The sequence below is a fragment of the Palaemon carinicauda genome, chromosome 14 (genome assembly GCF_036898095.1).
Source record: "Palaemon carinicauda isolate YSFRI2023 chromosome 14, ASM3689809v2, whole genome shotgun sequence".
Classification (NCBI taxonomy): Eukaryota; Metazoa; Arthropoda; class Malacostraca; order Decapoda; family Palaemonidae; genus Palaemon; species Palaemon carinicauda.
Window position 1 is genome coordinate 13,176,625 of NC_090738.1, and position 16,804 is coordinate 13,193,428.

General features: G+C 43.5%; 1 protein-coding gene across 7 annotated transcripts in view; it reads right to left on the minus strand.

Moving 5' to 3' along the window:
- Nucleotides 1–16,804, minus strand: part of LOC137653427 (oxysterol-binding protein-related protein 9) — a 354,924-nt gene that overhangs the window by 11,476 nt on the left and 326,644 nt on the right. The window lies entirely within an intron of this gene.

Consider the following 16,804-nt stretch of genomic DNA (forward strand, 5'->3'; position numbering starts at 1 on the left):
GAACCATATCAGGTCAATATTCCAGTATGTTGATGTCATCTCTACATTTCTTAGGACACCTAAAGGCTTCCGTTGATCCTATTTGCCTTGGGCGACAAAGCAGAAGCTTGTGCCTCTCAAGAGCTACAGCTACCGCAGTCAGTCTGGCCCGACTTATGGACCACTGAGTTCTTGTATTGTCTGCTAGTCGGTACTATCTTTCTATTGCAGTCTCTAGGGGACCTCTATTTCAGGGGTAGTCTCAAAGGGTTTGGGTCTTGCAATGAGAAATCTACATTTTTCCTCTATATCCTTGTGTCCTCTTTTGAGTTCAGAAGCAGTCTGAAGGAGTATGAAGTGGGGGGTTCCAGGACATTTGCATCCGATTCATATGTGTACCAGACAATTGCGTCCCTGGATATTTGCGTCCTTGGACATTTATGGAAGTACTTTTTTTTGGAGTAGTTGATTATCAAACTTTATGCACAAAAAAAAATAATAATGCTAAAGAAAAAACTATTGGGTTACAATTTATCTTTAAAAAAGGAATAACAGAAAAGATTTTAGTATTCGCAAGTTTACTTTTGTTTAAAAATCAATACACGTTAAAAGTATTATAAAAAATTTAAGTTCAAAAGTACATTACAAGCTTTGAATGTTTTGGGCAACTCCCTGCAAGAAAAAAATCTATCTTGTTTTCGCAAGTATACTTATCTATTAACGACATGATTCTCTTGGTTGCTGTTTTACTCTTTTTTTTTTTTTTTTACTAATACTGTAGAATTCCTCATATTAAGTTATTTTTTTCTTTAGACAATAACTTCCTTCTTCTTCAGTGTATTGATAAGTTTCCAAATAGAAGGATGATGAAGAATACCGCAAGGCATTGTGCAATCCCTCTAAGGCTGCTGTTATCAGATCTCAGTAACTGATTTATAACTCTTTCTCGAATATTCCAAGACTTAACAGAAAAAGATATTTCCATCCTTATCCCTCTTTGCCCTCTTGCTTGGCCATTGAATGACATTTAGAAATAAGCGGTGTATTCTGGTGGCAAGTCAATAAATCCTTCAACATAACCAATTAAAGGAAGAAAAGCTAATGTGGAAAAACATCTACTGTAATCTTCAAATCAGTATTATTATAAACAACATCAACCCCAGAATCAAATGCAAGTTACTTCTCTCCAGTTGCAAGGAAACAGTAGGATTCTGGTATCTCGAAATTATTCCTTTGTTGTGGATTTGGTTTGGTATTTTGAGCTTTTTGTCTCCATCGACATTCATTTCTTCCCACTGATGATGAAGGTGGGATGTGGAGCATTGTAATATAAACTGACTGATCTTCCTTAGCAACCATTCCTCCATTAAGACTTCTCGCTGAAACTGAAAAAGTTTTTAATTCGGACATACCTCCTTGTACTGTACTCTAATTTTAGTTGCTGAACATCCATGGTTGTGCTCATTACATCGCGTTGTAACGGAATAATTCCCGGTATGTATACTTGCTTTACAAGATTGCTCTGCACATCTCCAGTATGCTTTTGCTTCATCAGCATTTTCCTTATGGCAATAATAAACCTTTTGTCAAATTTTATGTATGCTACCTATTTGGTTTAGTAAAGCTACTGAATGTGTTTGTATACAGTTATGGTAACTACCTATTTGTAAGTCTAGAGCTGTGAAATGTACATAATTGGTTTTCAATTAACTATAGCAAACAACAGTTTGAAAGCATACTATTGAAAAGAATAAATGCAGAGTTGTTGAATGTGTTTATGTGCAATTAGCACAAGCAACTATTGTAAAGTATGATCTGGAAAATAAAATGTGCACTGAAAATATTAATCCAAAAACTTTTAGTAATTCTTTAATAAAAAAATAAAAAAATAGGGGCACAAATGCCTAAGGACGCAAATGTTCAAGGACACAATTGTCCAGGACGCAAATGTTCTACCACCGAAGTGGGGACCTTGACCTCAGGTGATAACTCCTTAAGAGATGTTCAGTCTCTTGTTGTCTGCTTCTGTCTGTGAATAGTCTGGAATATCCTCTTCTGAATACCTCAAATAAGGAATATTCATCAAGGAAGGCTATCATAAACTGAAGTTTTTCTTGGTTTATGTGTTGGAGAGATTTCTCCAATTGGAAAGTACCTCCTACGTGGGAAACGTAAGAGTGCTAATGTGTTTGTTCATTCAATCTTTCTCTTATTGGAAGAAAGTGCTTAAACCCAGGTGAGAACATGAATGGAGCTCACGTCATAAACTATGATGAGATCATTCATGAGCGTGAACTAACTTATCTGTGGAAGTCAGTGAGTTCCCTAATTGGCAAACGTGTGAAAACGTATTTTGTACGCGATCATGCAGCTAGAAGCGCACAACCTTGTCAATTCTATTATTCCTACAGAAAAGTAAGTAAGCACTCATATAGAGGTGCTTGCCTGAATACTGTATGGGATATTTGATGATCCTGAGTAACGAATTCATTTTCAGTGAGGGCAGTATAACACTACCATTAGGCCTTGAACCAAGTGCTCAAACTGAAAGAGCTTGACCTCCCCTCTTCGGGAGATCTCTCGGCTCTTGTTCGGGTTTTTAATGGGTAGGCTTGTTTCCCCTAAGAACAAAATCACCACCCCCACTGGAATGTGGAAAAGGGTGCTCAAGTCTTTGAAGAAAGTTCCCCAACAATCCCATGCATAAAATCTAAGGTAGGGACTTACCTTAAAAGACTGCCTTCTTTCTTACCTTACTTTCAGCCAAGAAGAATAATCTGATTACTTGGTCTGTATTATCTTGTGTCCTATTCCAGAGGGTACAAAGAATTTTTTGTATACTTAGCCCTCCAGTTTGTGACCAGAACCCAGATTGATTGATTGATTTGTTTTTTTCTGGCATCATGACATCTAAGATCATTGACGCCGAAACTAGAACCCAGATTCTGAGGGAACATCAGTTGGACGTTTTTAAAATCATGTTTCTTAAGGAGGCCACTAATGACCAGGGTGTTATTTTACTCAGTTCAATGAGATCAATTCAAAATTTTAAAAAAGGAACAGCAGATCATACGCCAAAACATTTTTCAATCTGAGGATGAATGCTGGTTGCACCCGAGGAACTTTTTGAAAATGCAACTTCTTACTGGTTGAGAAATCTATCATGAGAATTAACAATCCTCAGGGGAAGTGTCACCAGGAACGGCCCCCTTGAGCACATGATATTCGTGGCCCTCCCGCAACACTAGCGTTCCATAGAAACAACCAAGAGAACTTCCAGAATGGCAAAACCTGCTACGACAACTACACATAAGAAAGTTCCATGACGCAGTGCATTGCCTGTCACTTCACAGTTGTAGACTATCTAGCATCTCCTTAGAAAGAAAGGCTTTTTGAGACTAATGCGATACAGCTTTCCGGATATCTCCGAAAATCTTCCGCAGCAGTACACCAGACTAAGTGGAAAATCTTCTGTAACTGGTGTCATAAGGGGAATATTGGTTGCTCTGCTCAAGGCCATTATTCCCCTTTGCAGACTTTTTGGTGTCCTTGAGGAACAAGAAATCTCTCTCAGTCACTGCTGTGAAAGACTACTGGTCAGGCTTGAGCTAGGTATTCAAACAAAAACGGCTTGATCTCTCCTCGTCATGGGAACTCCCAGCTCTCATTAGGAATTTCGAGCAGTCTTGCCCTACCCGAGAACTCAAACCACCTACCTGGGATGTGAAAAAAGTTCAAAGGGCCGTAAGACAAGCCCCTTACGAACCTATACGCATAAAGCCATAGGAAGGGACCTTACCTTAAAGATTGCCTTCCTCCTTACCATAGCTTCAGCCAACATAGTAAGAGAATTTACACAGTTTATCTTATCTTACCTCACATTCCAGAGGGTGGTAAGAACTATTCTTGTCTTTTGTTCCTGAATTTGTGGCCAAAATCCGGTTGAAAATTATATCAGATTTGACTCTTCCACAATCTTGTCTCTCAAAGAGGTAACTGATGCCTCGGATGACATGTTACTCTGTCCCTTAAAAGCAGTGCGTAAATATCTGAAAAAAATGCAATATCTGGGACCTAAAATTGCCAATTTATTCATGAGCATTTGGCTGCTCCAAAAAGAAAGTATCCAAAAATACTATTGCTTGATGGTTAAGAAAAACAATCAGGAGAGCTTATAAATCCTCAGGGGAAGTGTTGCCAAGAGGTCCCCTCAAGCACATGATATACATGGTCTTGCCGCAACCTCAGCGTTCTGTAAAACCCACTCTGTAGCACAAAAAGTTGGTGTATGGAGGAAACAAACCACTTATAAAGACCTTTATATTAAAGATTATAAACAAGGATCTTTAGACACCTCCTCTTTAGGCCCTATTGTTGCAGCACAACAAATATTCTAAATGTAAGCACTTACAGATGTGTATTATCTCGGGCATCAGTTATTTTCTGCGTAAGGGTGTGTAATGGGCACAAAAGCAGATGGTGACGTTGTTTGGACTTGAAGCCTTTACTTGGAATTCACACTAAAGCAAGTAAGAAGGCCTTGAATTTTTAGTTTTTGATGATGCATTTCATGATATATTGAATATTCAATATTATGTAACACAATGTTCATATGACTTCATCCCTGGCAAAGAATATTATCCTCTAGTCTAGAACATACGGTCTTGCCTCTTTATGAGCCGGCTACACTGTTCACAGATTATTCACTTTGATCTCTTGCTATTACCTACAGTATAGTAACTATGTATCTATTAGAAAGGAAGGGCATGCCTCTTAATGGAGACTTCTTCCCACCTAAGGAAGACTACCCATATAAATGACTCGGAAGTTTGAATCCGTATAGGAATAAAATACAAATTTAAAAAAATGTATATTTTTCGTAGCTATACAAACCCGAGTCATTTATCAAAGATCGTTCCTCAACTGCCCTGGTCTTTGACCAGGAGAGAGTGAGGAAGCAGCAAGCATCATGAGCAGGCTTCCTATGCTGCATGCACAGTGGTTGCTTAGCAACTAGGAATGATGCAATCAAACCAATTTTCTTCGATTGTCTGGTCGTAGAAAACGAGACTAGGAGTAGCCCATATAAATGATTAAGGTTTGTATAATAGATAGGAAAAATACAAATTGTTTTTAAAATTTTCAGTTTCAAAATACTTGCCTTCAAATTCATCAAATGATTTTACTTTATTCTTAAAAGTTTAAATCATACTACCTATACATTTTTAAGGGAAATGCCTAGAATTAATAATCATTATTTTACAGAAAAAACTCCCATCTTAATTTTTTATTCTGCAGATTGAAAACACTGAATTATACTATTATACTTGCCAAGCTCACCCATAGGATTTGTTCTTACATTAAAACTGGAAATGAAACACAGTAAAGGTAAAGAAATGAAAGAAATTGGACAGCTTAATGGAAAGACACTAAAGGATATAAATAAAATGTATAAAGCAATGAAAATGAGAACAAAAGGATAGCACAAGAACCTTAGGTAGTGTTAACAGGTCTTAAAATAGTGAACAGTATACCATCTAATGAAACATGTAATTCACCATTGTTCCGACATTATATACAAACCCTTTCGCTCTCTATTAGGGATATATGAACTTTTGGTGAAGCTGGAAGACTAGCCTTAAGACTTTTAGCAAGGTGTAACTACCCCACCACTAGTTAGTGGGGGGAGGTAGAAGCTACCCTACTCGCACACACACACACACCTGTGTTGTCTCTCCACTTTTTCTTTATGCTCGGCTGCTGAGAGCATACGTTGTTTCTCTCTGCCTTCCAATTCTGACTGCCACTAGACTTTTAGGTGTTTTTGCTTTCTCTTTTCAAGTGTGACCAATTGTCTTTTCTGGTCATCATGCATACATATCAAGGACCTGAGGGCGCTCTTGCAGCATCTTCATGTCCTCGGTTGAGGCTGATTCTCACTCGCGTGTCCAGTCTGCAGAGGACGGCCTTGTTTGCAGAAGACACCTGCAAGGAATACCGGGAGTGGTCTTTTTCCCAGTGGGAGAGACTTGGATGGCAGTGTAAAAAGAAGTCTAAGAAGAACTCTTCTCCTTTGGGGTGTTCTTCAAAGTTGAAGAAACCTTGGACTTCTTTAACACCCCAATCTCTTCGCAAAGCTTACCCTAGCGAAGAGGCACTGCCCTTTCCCTCAGAGGAGCCTTTTCATTTGATGAAATTTTGCAGATTTAGCCTTCGCTGGGTGTTGCTGGTCCCCCGTCGAAAGATCGCCTTGTCAAGCTACTGCAGCTGGGAGCTAAGAAGAAATGAACAGGTAGTTCAGCGTAGTTCAGCGCTCTCCTACACCTCAGGATACCAGGAAACTCATTGTTGTCTAGACTGGGATCTTCCTTCTGCTTTTGATAGCTCGCCGACAAGTTACTCATCGCCAGATCATCGCTATGCGTCCAGACAACCCACATGTGCGAGTCATCGGGAACCTGCTCGTCCTAAGAGTGACCATCCTCTTGCTTGCAACCACCTGCCTGCTCGTGACCTGCAGTCTATGCGTGATCGCCAACCAGTATGTGACTTCCATTCAATGTGTGATCGTCCGTCGGCATGCTACCATGACGAGAACGACGAGTGACCTTGCCCCTACACGTGAAGCATGCTCACCCACACCATCTAAAACATTGTGCGAATTAGCTCCAACGTATTGCACCGACACTCCTTTGCCTAGATCTGCTAGATCAAGCCCTGTGTGTGTCTCTCTTTCTGCTTGCGACCTCCTGAAAGATTGTGATGAGGTAGCTTCAAACCAGCTAATGTGTCACCTTCACAGCCCAGCAAGAGATCCTCCAGCTGACCAAATCCAACCAGTTCCATTTACGGCCACCCGCAAGGATGCAGTGAAGGAACAGGAGTATGCTTCAACATATCCACCATGCTCATCCTTTCACTCTTTCAAGCCAACGCGAGAGGCTATGCCAGTTCCTATAAGACCAGGTACGCAACCTCTCTCCCCTCCTTTTCAGGTGCCGAAATCCCACACTCCTAGGAGGCAGTCGCCCCCTCGTAACCTGCCCAGTGAGAAGAACTTCCATCCGTCCTTTGTGAAGGAAGTTCAGTGAGTCAGCACACCCAAGATTCTGCTAGGGAAGTCAGTTTCTTTTATGTCTTCCTCTCCTCTGCCTGACCCCAGACAGAGGGACACATTGCCAGATCCTTCCAGGGAACCACCACAGTGGATGCTCACCTACCCGCTTAAAAAGATGCAGATAGCTGCGGGAACAGCCGGTGTAATCCAGCAGGACCTTTTCAGGTTTAGCTAACTCCAATCCTGACCACCAAGAATAAGAGACAAAAGAACCCTTCACCTTCTACATGAGACACTCTTCATAACCGTGCAAGCAAGGGTTCGCGATCTCCTAGAGAGATTGCCTTAACATCCTCCTACCTTCTTTTTCCCATAGAGGTCGTTCCGCCGGACCAGCGTACCACCTCCAAGACCACGGACTAGTCCCTGACAGCTGCTTCTCCATGGGAAGGGCCAGTTTCCTGTAGGGGCAGGGAAGACTCTAGACCTTCGCTGCTTGAGGAGATCCTTCCTGCCCGTAGAAAAGTAAGGTCTCTAAGACGGTTCCCAAGAATAGTGCGGCCAGATCTTCTCCGCAGATCCGGGAGAAGACTTGTGGACCCGCAGACCCTCCCTGACAGCAGCAGGAACGTCAGCAAGAGACATGCCTTCAACTTCTTCTTGTGATGCCAACCACGACCCACCCCTTGCTCCTACGGGTGAGAGCTAATAGGGGGATGACTACTTAGACTCAGAGATAAAGGACTACCTTTCAAGGACCGCTAATCTTACATACAAAGAGGCAGAACAAAAGGAATCCGAATACGCCTTCTGACAGGTCCTGGCCTACATGAGGGCCATCAGTGGCCTAGATGACTGCCGTGGCCACTCCAGAGGGCAAGGACACCATCCTCAACTACATCTACGGCACCCAGCCACCCTTAAAGACCAGTTCAACTTTGTCCTGGTCTGGGGAGTTAAAGGGGGCAGAAGGCCTCCACCCAGATTGCAGGCTCCACTAGTTCCCTTCAAGCAGGTTTTTCCTGTACCATCTCCTTTCGTCCAAGAGAGTCGTTAATATGAGGTGTTGTCGAACTTTTTCCAGCCTTCGCTCTAGATTCAACCATAGAGGCCCTTACTAAACGGGTCGCCCAGTGCAATAGACTCTCAGGCCTTCCAATTACTTTCGGCGCCTCAGACATCCTGAACATCGATAAAGTCGCAAAGTTTGCCATGCCGGCAACTTCGTGGCTGGACCTATGGTAGGGGTCAGTGGGACACCTCATCAGGACTGAAGATTGGTCCAAGAATACCACGACGAAGTCGATGGCGACCTTCTTCTCTCCCACCAAGTTGTCTGTCAACCTTGAATCTCAAAAGAAGGGACTTGGTAATTGAAAGTTCCACCGACAAGTCCTGAAAGCGGAAGTGACCAAGCCCAGGAATGCTAAGTTGGAGGGATTCTCTCTTTTCAGGTAGGAAGATGTCAAGCAGGTGGCAGTGTGGTGGAGAGAGTCCAACCAGGACTGTCTCCTCCAGAGGGCTATGACATCGAGGTACTATGGACTATGGATCTCTTTGCGACGTCCCTGAATAACAGGTTCCCGCTCTACTGTTCCCCAGTCCCGGTTCCTCAGGTTCTCTTGCAAGAGGCATTCCAACAACGGAGGGACAACATCGACGTGCAGTTCTTTTCCCTGTTCTGTCTGATGAGAAGAGTACTAAAAAACCCAGATCATCCAAGAACCTGTCAATGACCCTCATAGCTCTGCTATGGTATCACGCCAAATAGTTCCCGAACTTTCTTCAACTCTCGACAGAAGTCCCGAGAGAACTCCCACGACACGCTTTACTCAGTCAGCCACACATGAACATCTTTCATAAAGCCGTAGTATTCCTGTCTTCACGCCTGGAGACTATACAGCATCTCCTCTCTAAGAGAGGCTTTATGCAACAATTTGCGAAAAGGATATTTCGATATCTTCGGAGATCTTCAGCTTCAGTCTACCAGGCCAAGTGGACTATCTTCTGTGGTTGTTGTAGTGGAAGGGGTATCTCTCCCCTCGATGCCATTATTCCAACAATAGGGTAGTTCCTCGTCTACCTTCGAAGAAAAACTCCTGAAGGTCTCGACGGTGAAAGGCTACCACTCTGCATTAAGCCTTGCCTTTAGGTTGAAAAGAGTTAATATTTCCTCTTCGTTGGAGTTCTCTCTCCTCATACGGAGTTTTGAGCTTACCTACCCTCAGTCAAAAGATAGACCACCTCTAGGAGGGTGCTTCCTATGAACCATTAATCCAGGCATCAGATCACCACCCGACTCTGAAGACGGTTTTCCTACTCACGTTGGCTTTGGCCAAGAGAGTTGGTGAACTTCACGGTCTTTCATACGACATCTCCCATTCAAGGGGATGGTGGGAGGTAATGCTTGGCTTTATCCTTGAGTTTATAGCAAGACTCAAAATCCAGGAGTAGTTGATCCTAGCTTCTGGCCCTTTCAGATTGGGCCCCTTCGTAACATATCTGATGATCCAGATCAACTGTTACTTTGTCCAGTGAGGTGTTCAATTGCACAAAAAATAGGCTTATTGAGAAAGTCTTTCAAGATTTTCGGTGATCAATCTATTCTGAAGTGGTGTTTTAATTCTTTCATTCTACCTTGTTTTGAGTATTGTTCTCCTGTCTGGTGTTCAGCTGCTGATTCTCATCTTAATTTGTTGGACAGAAACTTACGGTCTATTAAATTTCTTATTCCTGATCTAGATATTAATCTCTGGCACCGTCGTTCAATTAGTTCATTATGCATGTTGCATAAGATTTTTCATAACTCTGACCATCCTTTACATTCAGATCTCCCTGGACAATTCTATCCTGTTCGTAATACTAGGCAGGCAGTTAATTCTAATAGCCAAGCCTTCTCCATCATGAGGCTCAATACTACACAGTATTCTAGAAGTTTTATTCCAGCTGTTACCAAGTTGTAGAATGATCTACCTAATCGGGTAGTTGAATCAGTAGAACTTCAAAAGTTCAAAGTTGGAGCAAATGCTTTTTTGTTGACCAGGCGGACATGAGTCTTTTTATAGTTTATTTATGACATATTTGTTTTTGATGTTGTTAATAGTTTATTTATGACATGTCTGTTTTGACGTTACTTTTTTTAGAATGATTTATTATTAATTTGTTCTCTTCATTTATTTATTTCCTTATTTCCTTTCCTCACTGGGCTATTTTTCCCTGTTGGAGCCCCTGGGCTTATAGCATCTTGCTTTTCCAACTAGGGTTGTGGCTTGGATAGTAGTAATAATATGTTATTTTCATTAGTAAAATAAATTTTTGAATATACTTACCCGATGATCATGTAGCTGTCAACTCTGTTGCCCGACAGAAATCTACGGTCGGGATACGCCAGCGATCGCTATACAGGTGGGGGTGTACACAACAGCGCCATCTGTGAGTAGGTACTCAAGTACTTCTTGTCAACAAGAACTCAATTTTCTCCTCGGTCCACTGGTTCTCTATGGGGAGGAAGGGCGGGTCCTTAAATTCATGATCATCGGGTAAGTATATTCAAAAATTTATTTTACTAATGAAAATAACATTTTTCAATATTAATCTTACCCGATGATCATGTAGCTGATTCACACCCAGGGTGGTGGGTGGAGACCAGCATACATGTTAACAAAGAAGCTAAGTATCCCGTATCTTATTTTAGCCGTTATTCAAAATAACAAACATAAAATAAATAAGTACCTGGTAAGGAAGTCGACTTGAACCATTACTCTGCCTTTTTAAGTACGTCTTCCTTACTGAGCCTAGCGATCCTCTTAGGATGCTGAGCGACTCCTAGGTGCTGAAGTATGAAGGGCTGCAACCCATACTAAAGGACCTCATCACAACCTCTAATCTAGGCGCTTCTCAAGAAAGAATTTGACCACCCGCCAAATCAACCAGGATGCGGAAGGCTTCTTAGCCTTCCGGACAACCCAGAAATATTTCAAGAGAAAGATTAAAAAGGTTTTGGAATTAGGGAATTGTAGTGGTGGAGCCCCCACCACTACTGCACTCGTTGCTACGAATGGTCCCAGAGTGTAGCAGTTCTCGTAAAGAGACTGGACATTCTTAAGATAAAAGACGCGAACACTGATTAGCTTTTCCAAAAGGTTGCGTCGAAAATATTTTGCAGAGATCTATTTTATTAAAAGGTCACGGAAGTTGTGACAGCTCTAACTTCGTGTGTCCTTACCTTCAGCCAAGCTTGGTCTTCCTCATTCAGAAGGGAATGAGCTTCTCGTATTAACAGTCTGAAAATAATAGGATAAAGAATTCTCTGACATAGGCAAAGATGAATTCTTAACTGAACACCATAAAGCTTCAGACGGGCCTCGTAAAGGTTTTTAAAATAGAACTTAAGAGCTCTTACAGGACATAATACTCTTTCTAGTTCATTTCCAACCATACGATAAGTTTGGAATAATGAACGAAATTGGTCAAGGCCGAGAAGGCAGCTCGTGTTTGACTAGAAAACCAAGATGTAGAACATGTAGCCGTTTCGGATGAAAATCCGATGTTCTTGCTGAAGGCATGAATCTCAATGACTCTTTTAGCTGTGGTTAAGCATATCAGGAAAAGAGTCTTAAAGGTGAGATCTTTCAGGGAGGCTGATTGAAGTGGTTCGAACCTGTCTAACATAAGGAATCTTAGAACCACGTCTAAATTCCAACCAGGTGTAACCAAACGACGCTCCTTCGTGGTCTCAAAAGACTTAAGGAGGTCCTGTAGATCTTTATTGTTGGAAAGATCTAAGCCTCTGTGACGGAAGACTGATGCCAACATGCTTCTGTAACCCTTGAAAGTGGGAGCTGAAAGAGATCGCTCTTTCCTCAGATATGAGAGGAAGTCAGCTATTTGAGTTACAGAGGTACTGGTCGAGGATACGGATACTGACTTGCACCAGTTTAGGAAGATTTCCCACTTCGATTGGTAGACTCTAAGGGTGGATGTTCTCCTTGCTCTAACAATCGCTCTGGTTGCCTCCTTCGAAAAACCTCTAGTTCTCGAGAGTCTTTCGATACTCTGAAGGCAGTGAGACGAAGAGCGTGGAGGCCTTGGAGTACCTTCTTACGCGTGGCAGACGTAGCAGGTCCACCCTTAGGGGAAGAGTTCTGGGAACGTCTACTAGCCATCGAAGTACCTCGGTAAGTTATTCTCTCGCGGGCCAGAGGGAAGCAACTAGTGTCAACTTTGTCCCATCGTGAGAGGCGAACTTCTGCAGTACCTTGTTGACAATCTAGAACGGAGGGAATGCATATAGATCTAGATGAGACTAATCTAGTAGAAAGGCATCTAAAAGAACCACTGTTGGGTCCGGGATAGGTGAGCAAAGTATTGAGAGCCTCTTGGACATCGAGGTTGCGAAGAGATCTATGGTTGGCTGGCCCCAGGTGACCCAAAGTCTCTTGCATACATCTCTGTGGAGGGTCCAATATGTTGGAATTATTGTCCCTTCCTACTGAGACAAACTGCTAAGACCTTCAAGTTGCCTTGGAAGAAATTTGTTACTAGTGAAAAGTCTAGACCTGTTGAACAGGAGAGGAGGTCACTAGCGAACTCGCACCATGTCAGAGAGTAGGTCCCTCCTTGCTAGGAGATGAACATCGAAGCAAGGAGTAGTCCGTGTTGACCTCCATTACTTTGTCTTGAAGGAGAGACCTGAAGCTTTTCCAGGTCAGACGTACTGCCAGAAGCTTCTTGCAGTTAAAATGCATTGTCCTTTGACTCGAGTTCCATAATCCCGAGCATTCCCTACCGCCTAAGGTCGCACCCCAGCCTACGTCCGATGCGTCTGAGAAGAGAACGGGGTTGGGAGTCTGAACAGTCAGGGGAAGACCCTATAAAAGGTTGATAAAGTCCTTTCCTCAGGTTAAACCAGACTTATCTTCCGGAAACCGGGATCGAGACCGCTTCTAGCGTCTTGTCCTTTTCCAGTGAAGAGCTAGATGAAACCGAAGAGGACGGAGGTGTAGTCTTCCAAGTGACACCAATTGAACCACGGATGACAGTGTCCTAACCAGACTCATCCACAGCCTGACAGGGCCGTATTCCTTCTTCAGTATCTTCTGGATGGATAGCAGGGCTGGGGATTGATCTTCTTGTTCAGCCATGTCCTCAACAGAGGGTTCCTCATCCGAAACTGATGAGGAAACGGCAACGGAGTGGGCAACGTCTGACTCGCTGAATCCGGTCGCACTGGTGGATGCGTGACGGAGCCGGACACAAGATCATGGTACTGCTGCACAGTCTGTGAACTGTCAACCATGGGGATGCGAGGAAGTACAGCGACAACCCGAAACTGTCTAGACTGTCTGGGTAGTACAGACAACCCCTTATCGGGTTGCTGAGGTTGCCGCACTGCGTCACAACAAGTCACCTCTGCTGGTTGTTGAACGTCTTCCCAGTGACACACTGAACGTCCACAACCACCTCCGAGAGTAGCTTAACGTCAACGTGCGACTGGCAACCCACAATGGGTCGCACCGGTGGAGGAACCATCTCAACTGGCGGACGTGAGTAGGATACCTCAGCGTCAACAGGGCGTACAACCAACCGGTAGGAAGGTCGTTGGCAAGAAGGTTCTTCTCCGTAAAAAATCCTCTATCAAGGACTAAGCTTGGACTGCATGTCTTGCAACAAAGCCCAAGGTCTATGGGAGCAGGTGTGGCAACAGACGGGGTTAGCGACTGAAGCGGAACCATTTACCCTCCCTGGAAGCATGTTATGCTTAAATTAAAGTCCATAGGAGGCTAAGCAGCTTAAGGCTCCTCTCCAAATGACAGAGTCCTCAAGGGAATATCAGAAGGAGGGAGAACAGCACTTTCTCATCTACAGGAACCATGTCCGAGAAAAGCTAGGTTCTCTCAGTGAGGGTTTCACTGGTGCAAAAGCAGCAGACCAGAAGGCAACGTTATGAAACTGCTTGACAGTCTGTGAACTGTCAAAAACTGAACTGTCAACCACAACAGGAGCGTGAGGACATACAGCACTGGTGTATAAGTAGCAGACCAGATGTAACTGTTTGACAGTCTGTGAGTTAGCAACAACCAAAGTTGTGTGGGGAAGCCTCAACTCCTGACTGACTAGTTTGCTGCGGGCGAGTGGCGGTAACCACAGTGTGTTGCGGAGGCTGACACACCGTGTCAAAACACGGCAGCTTGTGGTAGCTCACGCACGGCAACGGAGTGCTCTGTGTGTGGGAGGCATCATACATCTGGCAGGGTTGACTGTGCATGGGTGGAGGAGCTCTCACAACAAGAGTGTGAGAGCAGGAAGCCATGCCAGGCGATCAACCGTGGGAGGTGTAGGCCCACGGGTGCATCGTCAACCTTCTCCGCAGTCGGAGTGTGGGAGCTGGCAACAACAAAAGCTGAGTGTTGGTGCGTGGGAGGGACTGCTGTGGGTTGCGGAGCATGCTGTATGGTATGCGGAGCATGCTGTATGGTATGCGGAGCATGCCGCATGGGTTGCGGAGAATGCCGCATAGTGACAGAACCCGGCAGCTCTACAGCACCTTCCCACTGCTGATGCGGTAGCTCACGCATGTCAATGGAGGGTGCAGCATGAACATACGTCTGGCAGGGTCGACTGCGCATCGGAGGTGGAGCTCTCACAGGTGGAGAGTGGGAGCAGGCAGCCGCAGTATCTGCTGAGCGCACAACCGTGGAAGGTTGTAGATTAACAGGAGCACGATACTCCTGCATGAAGGAGCAAGCTGAGACTGTATAGTCTGCAGCATGGACCACTAGGGTCTATGAAAGACGACAACAAACGGAGCTACTGTCCGTTGTGACTGAGGGTCTAAAACAGCTGGTGCGGCAACAGACGGAGTTACTGCCTGTTGCGGTACCACCTTGCCTCTCTTGGGAGGTGTGCAGTCGTCGGATGACTGGAGCGAGTCCGAACTGACCCAGTGGCTACACCTAGGCCGTTGGACTTGCGCGGAAGGGACCGACTTGCACTTAAAAGCTGCAAGATTTGGTCCATGGTTTCTGCGAGAAACCTCTTCCGCAGACGAGGAATAAATGGGCTCTCTCGTCTTTGTGTGGGTGGGGTGATCACGTCGGCAACGTGTGTAGATACACCCGAAACCACGGAGGGAAACGTCTGTTCGTCGATCAAGACCTGTGGAACCCATAAGTCCTTCGACATTACTTCTCCCCTGGGCTTGGGAGCTTGTAAGAGGTATCGGACTAGGTGAACAACTGGCACGAACAAACGAACCCTCGAACGCAACACTGTAACACTTTGCGCATATCACTTTATCACTTTTGATTTTCTGTTTGCACTTATTTCACTGAACTCGAAACTTTAAGTGATTTGTACCTGAAACACGCAATCCTATCCTTCATTAAAAGGTAGTAATTGCGAAAACAGTTTTACAATGTAACAGAAAAACATAATGAAAGATAAAGAATTCAGTGGCTGGAAAAGAGACTAAACACTAGATCAAATAAACTACGTTTAAAATCTCTCACCGCATAAAGCCTGGGAACAAGAATAAAACTCTAGAAACGTTTTACCTTCTTCCCCTATAGCGACTAGGGAGAAGAGTAAAAAACGAGAACAACGTTACCCGCTTGAACGAAACGTTTATCCTCCTCTCTCTCCCTCCGTCTCTATCTCTCTCTCTCTCTCTCTTGACTTAGAACCTGAGAGATGAGCCCAATTATATATCGTTAAAACATATTATTTGTTAAAGGAAAAAAACTGAAAGGTTTCCCAAATAAAAAGTTCCTTTATTAGAATTAAAACCATTTAAGCTAAGAAAGAATGAACGAAACGCTAGAATCGGTTTACTCTTACTGCAACGTGAAACCGTGAAATACTCTCTCTCTATCGTAACGATAGAGCGCATGTTGAACGTTCTGAACGTCAACAACTGCGGAGACTAAACTAAACGTTAGTTCATCTTTGAAAACAGTACGAGACTATCAAAGAAATTCTTTCAAAAACATTAAAATTAAAATAGCATAAATTCTTAACAGGAAATACGATATGACGGGCTCAATGTTAATTAACTTCGGTTCCAAGTAAGGACCGCCTACTAAGGAAAGGTCGCATATAAACAAACATAAAAATTAATTTTTATAAGTTTATAATAAATGGAAAGTTAATCGAAGAGGCCTATAATGGCGGAGAGATATAAAATAAATCTATAACTTTGTTAAGCAAAATTACCAAAAACCTAAACACACTTCCGTCTAAGGGAAGGGTCAGTCATTAAAAGTGAAAGAGAGTCTATACTCTCTTCGACACCAACACTTCCGTCTAAGGGAAGGGTCGGCCATTTAAAAGTGAAAGAGAGTCCATACTCTCTTCGTCACCATAATTAAATCTATCCAAAACGAGTTCAAGTTTTGAAATGAAGATAAAACCCCTGCATAGCGAAAGCTCAAAACTGGAATAGTGTACTTCACCAAAAAGTTGTGAAAACAAATCCAGTTAGGGACGGCGTATTAGTAGGTCTTGCCGGTGGCACGACAGAGGAAAAATTGAGTTCTTGTTGACAAGAAGTACTTGAGAACCTACTCACAGATGGCGCTGTTGTGTACACCCCCACCTGTATAGCGATCGCTGGCGTATCCCGACCGTAGATTTCTGTCGGGCAACAGAGTTGACAGCTACATGATCATCGGGTAAGATTAATATTGAAAAAATAATAATAATATCAAGAGAACAGTAGCACTCGCCCCCGAGTGTTAGCACGGGGAAGGTCAAGAGGAGGATCATCAA